Below are 16,502 nucleotides of genomic sequence, written 5' to 3'. Positions count from 1 at the left end.
CATGAGATAGGCTTCTGCCAATCCTCAGGAAGTGCAAGAACTCTCTTAATGGAGTTGCTTTAATATTGGTAGGGCCAAAGGTTCTGGTATCTCTTGTTTGCCATCCCTTGGAAACCAATTCTTGCCTTTTTTCTCTGCCACACGACTTTTAACTGTATGTCAAACTGCTGTGGTAGAAAAGACAGCTTCCTGGGCAGTGATGGAGTCACGGGGAGCAAAGGGGGCATCTTGGAGAGTTCTGGCAGAAGTGTGGCTTTCTGAGTTTCTTCATCCACCAAAAAGGAGACAGAGGAGTCCTGTAACATTCTTCAACTCCAGGGAGAGGCCATGGGGCTTTTGCCATGGAGTCTCTCAAATGATTGCGGGAAGCAGCCCCCTTCTGATGTTAAGTTCCTGGCAACAGCACCCTCTGAGGTACTCGGGAATTACAGACTTCCGGAACTGCCTACTCTACGCCCCCCTCTAATATGCAGTCCCCTTTTGGAATGGAAAAGGAAGAAAACCAAACTATTCCTAATGCTGGGAAGTCTTTGCTGCCTTGCTCTAGGTTCAGGAATTTAGCAGGGCCTTGGCTGAGCAACAGTCTCTGTTGATTAGTAACAGTTTCTAGAACGAATACTTTCTTCTGTTACTTCCCTTCCTGTAAATTCCTAGCCTTGTCTAAGGAGAGATTCACACGGTCTCTTTGTAAAGACACATCTATCTTACTCCTTTCACTCCCACACCTTCCTTGCGGTGGAACGGCTCTCCCCGGCACAGCACCTGGCACAAAACCCCCGTATACGCACCCACACACCTGCAGTTACCCTGCACTCCACTGCACACACACACACACACACACCTCCCGCACACTAACACCCCCTCCACATCCCCACCATGCTACTTGCAGTGGCCCCGCCCCTGCCATCCCCACCGGCTGGCAGCACCCACTCCTCGCATGCTTCCCCATGCCTTGCATTTCCTTGCTGCCCCCTCTGTAGCCTTCCCTCAACCTGCCTTTTCTCCCCTGCCTTGCACTGACTTGCTCACCCATCCCCCACCTGACTTCCTTTCACATTCGTCTAGGTCTGGCCTCACCTTTCCTTTTCCTTCTAGGACCCTCATTGCCTTGCCTCGCCTCGCAAAGCCACCACTTGCCTTGCCTTGCTCTTGAACCCCTCCCTTGCCTTGCATGACCTTGCTCACCCCTCCCCCACCTGGAATTCAACACCCCTTTTCAATGACATTTCTGGGCCTTGCCCTGCCCTTTCTGCTCCTCCGAGGAATCTCAAAGCTCTCAAGCATCTCCGGTGTTTCAGGATCCCATGAGAGGAAGACCAGGGGAGGACGCATGTTGCCACACTCATCTCTGTGGGCAGCCTTTGTCTGGGAGCAATCCTTGCATGTCTTGAACCTTGGAGGGGCAATTCACATTTTGCCCTTGAGCTCGGGGACCAGAAAGAGAGTTCTTTTGCATACAAGGGAAAGCAGGTAGCTCAAGTCTTTTAGGTACAGAGGAGAGATGACCCACGCGGGATCAAGGCCACACAGAGCACTTGGTCCTGGCCACTTTTGTGTACCAGCAGTCCTTGAATGTACTTCTCACCTGCCTTGCCTGGCCTTGCCTTGGCAACACAACAGTTGCCTTGCCTTGCCCTGCTAGCCCTCTGGAGCCTTGCATTCCTTTGCACGGCCATGCCCAGCACATGACCTGCCTACTGTTTTCCTCCAGGGCCTTGGCTTGCTGAGCCCTTCCTGTTTCTGCCTGGCCTTCCCATCAGTGGCCCTTCCTTCCTACAGCCAGCCTTGCCTCTAACTTCTGGACCTTCTCTTGTCTACCACTCCATTTGCTTTCCCCTCACTGCTCTGGCCTTGCCTACCTCTCCCTTGACTTGCCCACAATTGCCTGCACTCGGTTTGCAGCGCCTTGCCTGCATGGAAGGCAAGGGAAAGAGTGGTAGGCCGGGCAAAGCAAAGCCAGCAAGTTGTAGGCAGTGCGAGGCAAGGCAGACGTAGGCAAAGGAAGCAGAGCAAGGGTACCTTAAGAAGAACTAGACAAGGCAAGGCCAAGAGACTCGGAGTGCCTTTCCTTGGGAAGGCAAGGACATAGTGCCAGTGTTGCTGGAGCAGATGTTAAGGTACTGTGGGGAGGAATAGTCCAGCAAGACATTTCTCTTCTGGCCCCTGTGCGTGTGGGGGCAATTGTTGGACATATTCAATACTGGAGGCGGATCAGTCGCTGGATGTGTTGTATTTTGGAGGAGGGGATGCCGTTTCTTTGGAGATGGGCTTGTAGTTGCTCTCTTTGGCAAGGAAGGCAGGTTTGGATGTGCACATCAGGTACTCCTAGGGATTTTAAAGGCTTTTCCCAACAGGCAGAGCTCTCTCTGGGTTCGAGCTGTTGAGCTGTCAGTGGGAATGCAAAGGCCAAGCTCTTAAGCTATTTGTCCTGGTGCCTTCAGTGTGTGAGCAGTCCCTGGTGCCGTTGCCTTTGGATCCTGACTCTGGGAGAGGGAAGGCTTAGGATGGTACCTAGAGCTGAGAAGGAGAGTGCTGAGAACAGCGTGTGTGCTGCTAGTTTGAGGGGTGCAGGTGAAGTTGTAGGCAGCAAGATCTTCCTCAGCTGGCACTGTTTTGAGCCCTGTTTTTGCCAGATGGTTTCAAGTTGGTGGGCGGAATCTGCGAGAGGGAAAAGATTTGTATGGGCCAAAGAGGTGTGGTGTAAAGAAGAGTGTGCTCTTGGAAGGGGAAGATGAGGGCAACCTTTTTGTCCTGACACCGTTGATTTGAGTGCAGGGCCGTTTGCAAGTTGCCTCTGTCTGCCCTTGGGGTGGTTTCGAGCTGGGCCAGGTGCTTGGCCTTCTTTTGCAAGTCTGCAGCGCCGTCGTGTGGTTGTTTCCATGAGCGCTGACAGTGCCCGGCAAAAAGCGCTTGGCTGGCGCGGCCCCAGTCGTGTGGAAGCAGTTGGTGGAAGAGCTCCGCTGTGCATCCTGCCTCTTGGAGACATAAAAGGATGTAACCCTGCGCGTAGCGGGGAAGCAAGACGAATCTTTTCATTGTTGGCTGAGCAGTTTCTAAGCGGCAAAAGTAAAGGCAGTTTCAGCACGGCCTCTTTCTTTCAGAACCTTTTCTGTGCCATCATGAACATGCTCAACATGCCACTCGCACCCGCTGAACTGCATCAAAGGCCCTGGAGATAGGCGCTTTCCTTCAAGCTCTCTGTAGCATCGTACCCTCCACCTCTGGCGGATCCCAAAGCCCTTCCAAACATCCAGCAGCTGCACGCAGAGAACAAGTGCTAAAACAAGGCGTTGGCCTTCCTAGTCCTTTTAAAGTCTGTGAACTAGGCGAAACATTCCAGTGAGCAGCACTTTCCTTCGCAACTATATCTAGAGCATCATCACATTCTCTCCAAGTGGGTAAGTCCACCCTTGCAGCGCAGCGTTTGCAGCCACAGTTCGGACTGAGAGATAGGCCAGGTGAGAAAGCATTTCTTGACTATCCCTCTTCTCTGGAAGACTTGATACTCGCAGCGCAACCACGTCCACACACCTTCAGTGTGGCCAGGTTCAAGCAGCTAGAGCTCCCAGAGATGGGAGAGTCAGGAGAGAAGACGTTCCAAAAGTACCGTGTACTTACAGCAGCATTAAAACTGTGCACAGCAGTCTGCAGCACTGTAGACTGCGGCTTCTCCGACAGACGAGCCATCCCATTGTTGCCTCTCGCAGCCTGCTTGCTAGCTGCTCTCCTGAAGAAAAGAACTAGAAGAAAAAGCCAATGCTGGGCTGCACCTTCCCCTTGCCTTACGTAAAGCCACCTAAACTCCCCGCTGCACTCTCTACTTCCCCTCTCCTTGGAAGCGACCACTGTGTTTGCTGCATCTCGAAGCCTAAAGTTAAGCGCCAAAGTTTCCAAGGATGGTTGGAAGAAGGATAAGTAGTAGCACAAGGAAGTAGTTGTCGTTGAACTTCCTCCTTCTCAATGCTAACGTGAATTGGGCAGGCAGGCGAGTGCTAGCCACGCTCCTTTCTCAGTTTGTACGCTGCGGACACGAGTCCGGTGCTCTGCGCCTTCGTTCGGCCTCTTTAGTACCCATGTCGCTCTTTCATTCAGCCGGAGTCGAAGCGTCGTCTACTTCTCGCCCAGAGAGCACGGTGCCGGCAGCGAAATGCCCCAGCCGACTGCTTCTGCCGACACACGCCTGGTCTATGCACTTTCCCTCGCAGCGACATACAGCAGCACTTTCGGTCTTTCTTGTCGTCCAAATGTAAAGGGAAAGATTCTCTGCTATGTCCCGCCCAGAGAACAGTTTTAGGTCAACCAGCACGCCCAGAGCTTGCCCTCGACGCGTGGAAACTTGTGTTTGCACCACATTCAAGTGGCTGCCGTCTTTCCTTTACAGCCTGCAGAGTACCGTCAGACCGCCGTGCTCTCTGCACCTGCCTTCTCAGTTCTAAGTACTACCGCGCCTCTTACAGCCTTGCAGGAAGCAAAGACACGGGTAGTCATCTCGCAGAGAAGAACGTGGAAGGACGAAAGGATGATCTTCCTTTCTCCTGCTTCTTGCCTGAATTGTGGTGCTGTATTGAAAGTCTTGGCTAGCGAAAAGCTCATCCAGCAAGTGCCTCATTCCTGACGCATCTCGCTGAGCGAGAGTTTCACGAAGAGTTTAGACTCTGGAAACAGCAAGAAAATGATTGTACGTCGAGCTGAGGAAAATCCGTGCACAGCACACTGTGGATGCGTGCAGTGTTCGCGCTGAAGAGCGCCAAAACGCAAAGCCATCGCTGGGCTTCAGTTTTGTCCAGACCGCAGAAGGCAAAGAACGAAGCAACTGGGCACCGCGTTAACGTACTCAGTGGACCGAATTTCAAATGTCCAGCCAAAAGCTGCTTCATAAGCAGATTCAGCTGAGAATGCTCTGGCTGCTTCACAAAGTAAGGCGCAGCCGTTTCCATTCATCACACTACCTGGCCAGAAGCAGTATCCTACACCTTCAATGCTGCAGCGTCCATGCAGCTGGAGCACACGCAGTAGGACGCGTCGAGATAGAAGGCGGTCTTCAAGTACCCCCCTCCTCCAAGCAGCCTTGAAACTGAGCACAACACACTGCGGCTCGGGAGCTTCCTTCTCAGATAGACGTGCCGTCACGTTATTCACTCTCGCAGCTCCGTTGCCCACTTGCAGCAGCTGCTACCAAAGCAAAATGCTCCAGAAGTAAAAAGCACTGCCGGGCTGCACTTTCCCTTGCCTCACGTAAAGCACCATAAACTGTCCGCTGTGCTCTGTATTTCCATTCTCCGCCGCATCTACCACTGTTATCTCTGCATCTCGAAGCATAAAGCTCGGCACAATTCCTCCCAGGGAACGCTGGAAGAGAAATAGGCAGCAGCACAAGTAGCTGCAAGTGGAACTTTCTGTTTTAAAACGCTAACGTGAATCCGGAAACAAGCGAGTGACAGCCAGGCTTCCTCTTGCAGCCTGTGCGATGCACACACCAGCTCGGTGCTCTGCCCTCATTCTTTAATGCTCTTCGTACCATGTCGCGCTTTCATTCTGCCGGAGTCGAAGCGTCGTCTACTTCTCGCCCAGAGAGCACGGTGCCAGCGGAGAAAGGCTCCAGAAAAACGCTCCAGGCTGCTGATTCTTCCCAAACACACCAGGGCTATGCACTTTCCTTCGCAGCGCTAAGTAGCATCACATTCTGTTTGCGTTGGAGCCGGAATGCAAAGGGAAAGATTCTCGGTTACGTCTCACTCAGCGCCCAGTTTTAGGTCACCAAGCTTACCCGGAGCTTACCCGCGACGCGTGGAAATTGGTATTTGCACCATATTCAAGTGGTAGCTTTCTTTCCTTTACAGCCTGCAGAGCGCCGTCAGATCGCGGTGCTCTCTGCACCTGCCTTCTCCCTTCCAAGTACCACCGCGCACCTTACAGCCTTGCAGGAAGCAAAGACGTGGAGAGATGTCTCGCAGAGAAGATCGTGCAAAGACGAAAAGATGTTCTTCTTTGCTTTTCCTCGTCGCCCAGATTGTGGTGCTCTACTGAAAGCGTGGGCTAACGAATGGCTAATCTAGCATGTGCTTCCCTTCTAATGCATTTCGCTGAGCGAGAGCTGAGGAAAATCCTTGCACTGTACACTATGGATGCGTGCAGTAGACACGCAGAAGAGCGGCACAGCTCATAACCATCGCACACTCCAGCCCAGAGCTCTGGGGCTGCGTTCTTCTCAATTTCCGGCGCTGGACAGAACTGAGACATTGAGCTTTGGCTCTCTTTAGTGTGTGTACTGCACGCATCCAGAGCGCGCTGTGCACAGATTCTCCTCAGCGCTACGTGCAAGCACAGACTTTCTGCTTCGCAGAGCCCAACTGTCCGCCGAAGCTCTCGCTCAGAGAAATGTGTCAGGAGAGAAGCACTTGCTGGATTAGCCTTACACTGGCCAACAGTTCCAAAGAAGCACCATAGTCTTCTTGCGAGAAAGAATAATAAAACACATGTATTGTCCCAGCAAAGTTCTCTGTGCTAGCCGAAGCCGAGAATCTTTCCCTTAAGATTAAGACCACAACGCAGACAGCATTTTGTGCTACTTAACGCTGAGAGGGATAGCCCAGGCGTGTTCCGGCAGAGGCAGAAGCCCGGAGCGTTTCTCTGCCGGCACCGTGCTCTCAGGCGAGAAGTAGACGACGCTTCGACTCCGGCAGAATGAAAAGCGCGACATGGTACGAAGAGCATACGAATGAGGGCGCAGAGCACCGAGCTGGTGTGCGCATCGCACAGGCTGCAAGAAGAAGCGTGGCTGCCGCTCGCTTCTTTGCGGATTCACGTCAGCAGTTGAAAACAAAAGTTCCACTTGCAGCTACTTGTGCTGCTACCTATTTCTCTTCCAGCTTTCCCTGGGAAGAATTGTGCTGCGAGAGTGAATAACGTGACGGCACGTCTATCTGAGAAGGAAGCTCCCGAGCCGCAGTGTGTTGTGCCCAGTTTCAAGGCTGCTTGGAGAAGGGGGTACTTGAAGACCGCCTTCTATCTGGACGCGTCCTACTGCGTGTGCTCCAGCTGCATGGACTCTGCAGCATTGAAGGTGTAGGATACTGCTTCTGGCCAGGTAGTGTGATGAATGGAAACGGCTGCGCCTTACTTTGTGAAGCAGCCAGAGCATTCTCAGCTGAATCTGCTTATGAAGCAGCTTTTGGCTGGACATTTGAAATTCGGTCCACTGAGTACGTTAACGCGGTGCCCAGCTGCTTCGTTCTTCGCCTTCTGCCGTCTGGACAGAACTGAAGCCCAGCGATTGCTTTGAGTTTTGCCGCTCTTCAGCATGTGTACTGCACGCATCCGCAGTGTGCTGTGCAAGGATTTTCCTCAGCTCTCCCTCAGCGAAATGCATCAGGTGAGAAACACTTGCTGGATTAGCCTTTCGCTGGCCATGGCTTTCAGTACAGCACCACAATCTGGGCGACGAGGAGGAGCAAAGAAGAACATCTTTTCGTCTTTGCACGTTCTTCTCTGCGAGACGACTATCCGCGTCATTGCTTCCTGCAAGGCTATATTCTGCGCAGTGGTACTTGAAAGGGAGAAGGCAGGTGCAGAGAGCACCGCGATCTGACGGCGCTCTGCAGGCTGTAAAGGAAAGAGGGCTGCCACTGGAATGTGTGCAAACACAAGTTTCCACGAGTCGCGGGCAAGCTCTGGGCATGCTTGTTGACCTAAAACTGTTCTCTGTGCCCGACATTGCTGAGAATCTTTCCCTTTACATTTGGACGACAAGAAAAGACCGAAAGTGCTGCTGTATGTCGCTGCGAGAAAAGTGCATAGCCCTGGTGTGTTTCGGAAGGGCAGTCGGCTGGGGCATTTCTCTTCCGGCACCGTGCTCTCCGGGCGAGAAGTAGACGACGCTTCGACTCCGGCAGAATGAAAAGCGCGACATGGTACGAAGAGCATACGAATGAGGGCGCAGAGCACCGAGCTGGTGTGCGCATCGCACAGGCTGCAAGAAGAAGCGTGGCTGCCGCTCGCTTCTTTGCGGATTCACGTTAGCAGTTGAAAACAAAAGTTCCACTTGCAGCTACTTGTGCTGCTACCTATTTCTCTTCCAGCTTTCCCTGGGAAGAATTGTGCCGAGCTTTATGCTTCGAGATGCAGAGATGACAGTGGTAGATGCAGCGGAGAATGGAAATAAAGAGTGCAGCGGACAGTTTACAGTGCTTTACGTGAGGCAAAGGAAAAGGTTTGCTCAGCAGTGCTTTTTACTTCTGGAGCATTTTGCTTTGGTAGCACCTGCTGCAAGTGGGCAACGGAGCTGCGAGAGTGAATAACGTGACGGCACGTCTATCTGAGAAGGAAGCTCCCGAGCCGCAGTGTGTTGTGCTCAGTTTCAAGGCTGCTTGGAGGAGGGGGGTACTTGAAGAACGCCGTCTATCTGGACGCGTCCTACTGCGTGTGCTCCAGCTGCATGGACTCTGCAGCATTGAAGGTGTAAGAAACTTCTTCTGGCCTGATAGTGTGATAGAGTGCAACGGCTACGCCTTACTTTGTGAACCATCCAGAGCATTCTCAGCTGAATCTGCTTGTGAAGCAGCTCTTGGCTGGACATTTGAAATTCGGTCCACTGAGTACGTTAACGCGGTGCCCAGCTGCTTCGTTCTTCGCCTTCTGCCGTCTGGACAGAACTGAAGCCCAGCGATGGCTTTGAGTTTTGCCGCTCTTCAGCATGTGTACTGCACGCATCCGCAGTGTGCTGCGCAAGGATTTTCCTCAGCTCTCCCTCAGCGAAATGCATCAGGTGAGAAACACTTGCTGGATTAGCCTTTCGCTGGCCATGGCTTTCAGTACAGCCCCACAATCTGGGCGACGAGGAGGAGCAAAGAAGAACATCTTTTCGTCTTTGCACGTTCTTCTCTGCGAGACGACTATCCGCGTCATTGCTTCCTGCAAGGCTATATTCTGCGCAGTGGTACTTGAAAGGGAGAAGGCAGGTGCAGAGAGCACCGCGATCTGACGGCGCTCTGCAGGCTGTAAAGGAAAGAGGGCTGCCACTGGAATGTGTGCAAACACAAGTTTCCACGAGTCGCGGGCAAGCTCTGGGCGTGCTTGTTGACCTAAAACTGTTCTCTGTGCCCGACATTGCTGAGAATCTTTCCCTTTACATTTGGACGACAAGAAAAGACCGAAAGTGCTGCTGTATGTCGCTGCGAGAAAAGTGCATAGCCCTGGTGTGTTTCGGAAGGGCAGTCGGCTGGGGCATTTCTCTTCCGGCACCGTGCTCTCCGGGCGAGAAGTAGACGACGCTTCGACTCCGGCTGAATGAAAAGCGCGACATGGTACGAAGAGCATACGAATGAGGGCGCAGAGCACCGAGCTGGTGTGCGCATCGCACAGGCTGCAAGAAGAAGCGTGGCTGCCGCTCGCTTCTTTGCGGATTCACGTTAGCAGTTGAAAACAAAAGTTCCACTTGCAGCTACTTGTGCTGCTACCTATTTCTCTTCCAGCTTTCCCTGGGAAGAATTGTGCCGAGCTTTATGCTTCGAGATGCAGAGATGACAGTGGTAGATGCAGCGGAGAATGGAAATAAAGAGTGCAGCGGACAGTTTACAGTGCTTTACGTGAGGCAAAGGAAAAGGTTTGCTCAGCAGTGCTTTTTACTTCTGGAGCATTTTGCTTTGGTAGCACCTGCTGCTAGTGGGCAACGGAGCTGCGAGAGTGAATAACGTGACGGCACGTCTATCTGAGAAGGAAGCTCCCGAGCCGCAGTGTGTTGTGCTCAGTTTCAAGGCTGCTTGGAGGAGGGGGGTACTTGAAGAACGCCGTCTATCTGGACGCGTCCTACTGCGTGTGCTCCAGCTGCATGGACTCTGCAGCATTGAAGGTGTAAGAAACTTCTTCTGGCCTGATAGTGTGATAGAGTGCAACGGCTACGCCTTACTTTGTGAACCATCCAGAGCATTCTCAGCTGAATCTGCTTGTGAAGCAGCTCTTGGCTGGACATTTGAAATTCGGTCCACTGAGTACGTTAACGCGGTGCCCAGCTGCTTCGTTCTTCGCCTTCTGCCGTCTGGACAGAACTGAAGCCCAGCGATTGCTTTTAGCTGTGGCTCTCTTCAGCATGTGTACTGCACGCATCCGCAGTGTGCTGTGCAAGGATTTTCCTCAGCTCTCCCTCAGCGAAATGCATCAGGTGAGAAACACTTGCTGGATTAGCCTTTCGCTGGCCAAGGCTTTTAATACAGCACCACAATATGGGCGACGAGGAGAAAGGAAGAACATCTTTTCGTCCTGGCACGTTCTTCTGAGCGACATGACTATCCGCGTGTTTGCTTCCTGCAAAGCTGTATTGTGCGCGGCGGTATTGGAACTGAGAAGGCAGGTGCAGAGAGCACCGGGATCTGACGGCGTTCTGCAGCCTGTAAAGGAAAGACGGCTACCACTTGAATGTGGTGCAAACACAAGTTTCCACGCGTCGAGGGCAAGCTCTGGGCGTGCTGGTTGACCTAAAACTGTTCTCTGGGCGGGACATAGCAGAGAATCTTTCCCTTTACATTTGGACGACAAGAAAGACCGAAAGTGCTGCTGTATGTCGCTGCGAGGGAAAGTTCATAGACCAGGCGTGTGTCGGCAGAAGCAGTCGGCTGGGGCATTTCGCTGCCGGCACCGTGCTCTCTGGGCGAGAAGTAGACGACGCTTCGACTCCGGCTGAATGAAAGAGCGACATGGGTACTAAAGAGGCCGAACGAAGGCGCAGAGCACCGGACTCGTGTCCGCAGCGTACAAACTGAGAAAGGAGCGTGGCTAGCACTCGCCTGCCTGCCCAATTCACGTTAGCATTGAGAAGGAGGAAGTTCAACGACAACTACTTCCTTGTGCTACTACTTATCCCTCTTCCAACCATCCCCAAAACCACTGGCGCTTAACTTTAGGCTTCGAGATGCAGCAAACACAGTGGTCGCTTCCAAGGAGAGGGGAAGTAGAGAGTGCAGCGGGGAGTTTAGGTGGCTTTACGTAAGGCAAGGGGAAGGTGCAGCCCAGCATTGGCTTTTTCTTCTAGTTCTTTTCTTCAGGAGAGCAGCTAGCAAGCAGGCTGCGAGAGGCAACAATGGGATGGCTCGTCTGTCGGAGAAGCCGCAGTCTACAGTGCTGCAGACTGCTGTGCACAGTTTTAATGCTGCTGTAAGTACACGGTACTTTTGGAACGTCTTCTCTCCTGACTCTCCCATCTCTGGGAGCTCTAGCTGCTTGAACCTGGCCACACTGAAGGTGTGTGGACGTGGTCGCGCTGCGAGTATCAAGTCTTCCAGAGAAGAGGGATAGTCAAGAAATGCTTTCTCACCTGGCCTATCTCTCAGTCCGAACTGTGGCTTCAAACGCTGCGCTGCAAGGGTGGACTTACCCACTTGGAGAGAATGTGATGATGCTCTAGATATAGTTGCGAAGGAAAGTGCTGCTCACTGGAATGTTTCGCCTAGTTCACAGACTTTAAAAGGACTAGGAAGGCCAACGCCTTGTTCTAGCACTTGTTCTCTGCGTGCAGCTGCTGGATGTTTGGAAGGGCTTTGGGATCCGCCAGAGGTGGAGGGTAGGATGCTACAGAGAGCTTGAAGGAAAGCGCCTATCTCCAGAGCCTTTGATGCAGTTCAGCGGGTGCGAGTGGCATGTTGAGCATGTTCATGATGGCACAGAAAAGGTTCTGAAAGAAAGAGGCCGTGCTGAAACTGCCTTTACTTTTGCCGCTTGGAAACTGCTCAGCCAACAATGAAAAGATTCGTCTTGCTTCCCCGCTACGCGCAGGGTTACATCCTTTTATGTCTCCAAGAGGCAGGATGCACAGCGGAGCTCTTCCACCAACTGCTTCCACACGACTGGGGCCGCGCCAGCCAAGAGCTTTTTGCCGGGCACTGTCAGCGCTCATGGAAACAACCACACGACGGCGCTGCAGACTTGCAAAAGAAGGCCAAGCACCTGGCCCAGCTCGAAACCACCCCAAGGGCAGACAGAGGCAACTTGCAAACGGCCCTGCACTCAAATCAACGGTGTCAGGACAAAAAGGTTGCCCTCATCTTCCCCTTCCAAGAGCACACTCTTCTTTACACCACACTCCAAGAGCCAGACCAAACAAATGGCCCAAACAAATCTTTTCCCTCTCGCAGATTCCGCCCACCAACTTGAAACCATCTGGCAAAAACAGGGCTCAAAACAGTGCCAGCTGAGGAAGATCTTGCTGCCTACAACTTCACCTGCACCCCTCAAACTAGCAGCACACACGCTGTTCTCAGCACTCTCCTTCTCAGCTCTAGGTACCATCCTAAGCCTTCCCTCTCCCAGAGTCAGGATCCAAAGGCAACGGCACCAGGGACTGCTCACACACTGAAGGCACCAGGACAAATAGCTTAAGAGCTTGGCCTTTGCATTCCCACTGACAGCTCAACAGCTCGAACCCAGAGAGAGCTCTGCCTGTTGGGAAAAGCCTTTAAAATCCCTAGGAGTACCTGATGTGCACATCCAAACCTGCCTTCCTTGCCAAAGAGAGCAACTACAAGCCCATCTCCAAAGAAATGGCATCCCCTCCTCCAAAATACAACACATCCAGCGACTGATCCACCTCCAGTATTGAATATGTCCAACAATTGCCCCCACACGCACAGGGGCCAGAAGAGAAATGTCTTGCTGGACTATTCCCCCCCACGGTACCTTAACATCTGCCCTAGCAACACTGGCACTATGTCCTTGCCTTCCCAAGGAAAGGCACTCCGAGTCTCTTGGCCTTGCCTTGTCTAGTTCTTCTTAAGGTACCCTTGCTCTGCTTCCTTTGCCTGCGTCTGCCTTGCCTCGCACTGCCTACAACTTGCTGGCTTTGCTTTGCCCGGCCTACCACTCTTTCCCTTGCCTTCCATGCAGGCAAGGCGCTGCAAACCGAGTGCAGGCAATTGTGGGCAAGTCAAGGGAGAGGTAGGCAAGGCCAGAGCAGTGAGGGGAAAGCAAATGGAGTGGTAGGCAAGAGAAGGTCCAGAAGTTAGAGGCAAGGCTGGCTGTAGGAAGGAAGGGCCACTGATGGGAAGGCCAGGCAGAAACAGGAAGGGCTCAGCAAGCCAAGGCCCTGGAGGAAAACAGTAGGCAGGTCATGTGCTGGGCATGGCCGTGCAAAGGAATGCAAGGCTCCAGAGGGCTAGCAGGGCAAGGCAAGGCAACTGTTGTGTTGCCAAGGCAAGGCCAGGCAAGGCAGGTGAGAAGTACATTCAAGGACTGCTGGTACACAAAAGTGGCCAGGACCAAGTGCTCTGTGTGGCCTTGATCCCGCGTGGGTCATCTCTCCTCTGTACCTAAAAGACTTGAGCTACCTGCTTTCCCTTGTATGCAAAAGAACTCTCTTTCTGGTCCCCGAGCTCAAGGGCAAAATGTGAATTGCCCCTCCAAGGTTCAAGACATGCAAGGATTGCTCCCAGACAAAGGCTGCCCACAGAGATGAGTGTGGCAACATGCGTCCTCCCCTGGTCTTCCTCTCATGGGATCCTGAAACACCGGAGATGCTTGAGAGCTTTGAGATTCCTCGGAGGAGCAGAAAGGGCAGGGCAAGGCCCAGAAATGTCATTGAAAAGGGGTGTTGAATTCCAGGTGGGGGAGGGGTGAGCAAGGTCATGCAAGGCAAGGGAGGGGTTCAAGGGCAAGGCAAGGCAAGTGGTGGCTTTGCGAGGCGAGGCAAGGCAATGAGGGTCCTAGAAGGAAAAGGAAAGGTGAGGCCAGACCTAGACGAATGTGAAAGGAAGTCAGGTGGGGGATGGGTGAGCAAGTCAGTGCAAGGCAGGGGAGAAAAGGCAGGTTGAGGGAAGGCTACAGAGGGGGCAGCAAGGAAATGCAAGGCATGGGGAAGCATGCGAGGAGTGGGTGCTGCCAGCCGGTGGGGATGGCAGGGGCGGGGCCACTGCAAGTAGCATGGTGGGGATGTGGAGGGGGTGTTAGTGTGCGGGAGGTGTGTGTGTGTGTGTGTGTGCAGTGGAGTGCAGGGTAAGTGCAGGTGTGTGTGTGCGTATACGGGGGTTTTGTGCCAGGTGCTGTGCCGGGGAGAGCCGTTCCACCGCAAGGAAGGTGTGGGAGTGAAAGGAGTAAGATAGATGTGTCTTTACAAAGAGACCGTGTGAATCTCTCCTTAGACAAGGCTAGGAATTTACAGGGAGGGAAGTAACAGAAGAAAGTATTCGTTCTAGAAACTGTTACTAATCAACAGAGACTGTTGCTCAGCCAAGGCCCTGCTAAATTCCCGAACCTAGAGCAAGGCAGCAAAGACTTCCCAGCATTAGGAATAGTTTGGTTTTCTTCCTTTTCCATTCCAAAAGGGGAGTGCATATTAGAGGGGGGCATAGAGTAGGCAGTTCCGGAAGTCTGTAATTCCCGAGTACCTCAGAGGGTGCTGTTGCCAGGAACTTAACATCAGAAGGGGGCTGCTTCCCGCAATCATTTGAGAGACTCCATGGCAAAAGCCCCATGGCCTCTCCCTGGAGTTGAAGAATGTTACAGGACTCCTCTGTCTCCTTTTTGGTGGATGAAGAAACTCAGAAAGCCACACTTCTGCCAGAACTCTCCAAGATGCCCCCTTTGCTCCCCGTGACTCCATCACTGCCCAGGAAGCTGTCTTTTCTACCACAGCAGTTTGACATACAGTTAAAAGTCGTGTGGCAGAGAAAAAAGGCAAGAATTGGTTTCCAAGGGATGGCAAACAAGAGATACCAGAACCTTTGGCCCTACCAATATTAAAGCAACTCCATTAAGAGAGTCCTTGCACTTCCTGAGGATTGGCAGAAGCCTATCTCATGATGTATGTTGCTGGGGGTCTTTTTAGACTGGCAAAAGGAGCTGTTGAAGGTTGCTTGATCTGTGCTAAAGCCAACAGCCAAGTTACAAAGTAACTTGCTAGAGGAGGGAGGCCTTGGGCTGCATGGCCCTTCCAAAGATGCCAGGTGGATTTTCCGGAGATGCCCCAAGTGGCAAGGCTTAATATCTTCTGGTAATCGTATGTCAGCTAGCAAGGTGGCCAGAAGTATTTCCAACTACTTCAGTAATGACAGGATCAGTTCTTAAGGCATTTTTGGAACAAATCATTCCAAGATACAGCATTGTAGAAGCAATAGATTCAGATAGGGGAACTCATTTTGCAGGAAAGATCCTTCAAGGGGTTTTGGCTTCTTTAGGAACACAATGGAACCTCCATAGGCCCTGGCACCCCCAGAGCTCGGCTCGGGTAGAAAACAATGAAGAGAGAAATAAACACCTTTTGAAGCTGGTAATAGAAACCAAGATGCCATGGGTAGGGCTTTGGACATTGGCTTTGGTGAGAATGAGGGCCCAACCCAGAAGAGAGATTCAGTTATCTCCCTTTCAATCGTTGTTTGCAATTGCCCTGGTAAGTCTCCACCTAGTGGGGGGGTAGAGGCAAGTGATGCATTTTTAAAACCATCTGTGGCCAGGATCCTGCTTCTTGTGAAACCCCTTCAACAGGAAGCTCAGCTGGCGCAAGCCCGGCCTTTGGACTTTGCTGCTTTTAACATCCAACCAGGAGATTGAGTCCTAGTTAAGGAGTAGAAAGAAGCGCCAGTGCTGGTGAAATGGTGTGGCCCATTCCAAGTGTCACTGACGACAGAAACAGCCGTCAAGTAAGCTGAACACAGGTGAACCCATCACTCTCGGGTCAAGGTCTCTGAAGCCTCAGAGATTTGCACATCTCAGCTGGAGGAGAAGGCCGGGAGGCCGTGACTGACACTCTGCAGGAGTGGGCCGGAGCAGTAGGCAGTGCTTCGACATCGGAAGAAGCCCCGCAGTCCTACCTTCAGACCGTCTGCTGAAATAGACTGTATAGGCATCCCTCCTCTAGAATCTCCACTCACTTGGGGGCTAATACTTGTGGCCATTTTGTTACGTTAAGTGGTTTCTGTGTCTTCAATTGGCATAGGTGCTGCAGAAGACAAGGGGAAAATTAGACTAGCTAATTAGATGACACTATTAAAACCTTTTCCTTACTAATTCTACTTTGATATGGTCAGCTGAGTTTAGGCCAGGAGTGGGAGAATCAATTTGCAGCCTTAGGAGAAGAAGTAGCAAAAGTTTTTAACCTTAGCAATTGCTGGCTCTGTGGAAGGCCAGGAGGATCTGAAGAGTGGCCATAGTTGGCTAGCCCAGCTGAACCTAAATGGTGGGTCAATGTGAGGGCCACAGTGGGATGGGATTTGGGGCCAAAGAAGGAAGTTCATGGCCACTTCATTCTTCTCCAACAGGCACTTATTGCCTAAATAGGATAGGGCGTGTCTTTGTAGGAAAAGGCAATTGTCAATTGACTTTCCCTCTGGGCTTGAACAACTGGGTTTGGACCCCCAATTGCCCTCCTTCCAATTGTTCCAAATATCAAGGCAAATGCAATCAAATACCTGTTCGGCTCACTAACAGTAGCTGCGTAAGGCGTTCTTATCACACTTACCAAAAATATTTGGAAGCCTGTAAAGCAATGGGGAGGGACAAGGGGTTTTTTTGACCACCTGTTTTTG

This window comes from Aphelocoma coerulescens, unplaced genomic scaffold, assembly GCF_041296385.1.
Source record: "Aphelocoma coerulescens isolate FSJ_1873_10779 unplaced genomic scaffold, UR_Acoe_1.0 HiC_scaffold_61, whole genome shotgun sequence".
NCBI lineage: Eukaryota > Metazoa > Chordata > Aves > Passeriformes > Corvidae > Aphelocoma > Aphelocoma coerulescens.
This window is presented reverse-complemented; position numbering follows the sequence as displayed.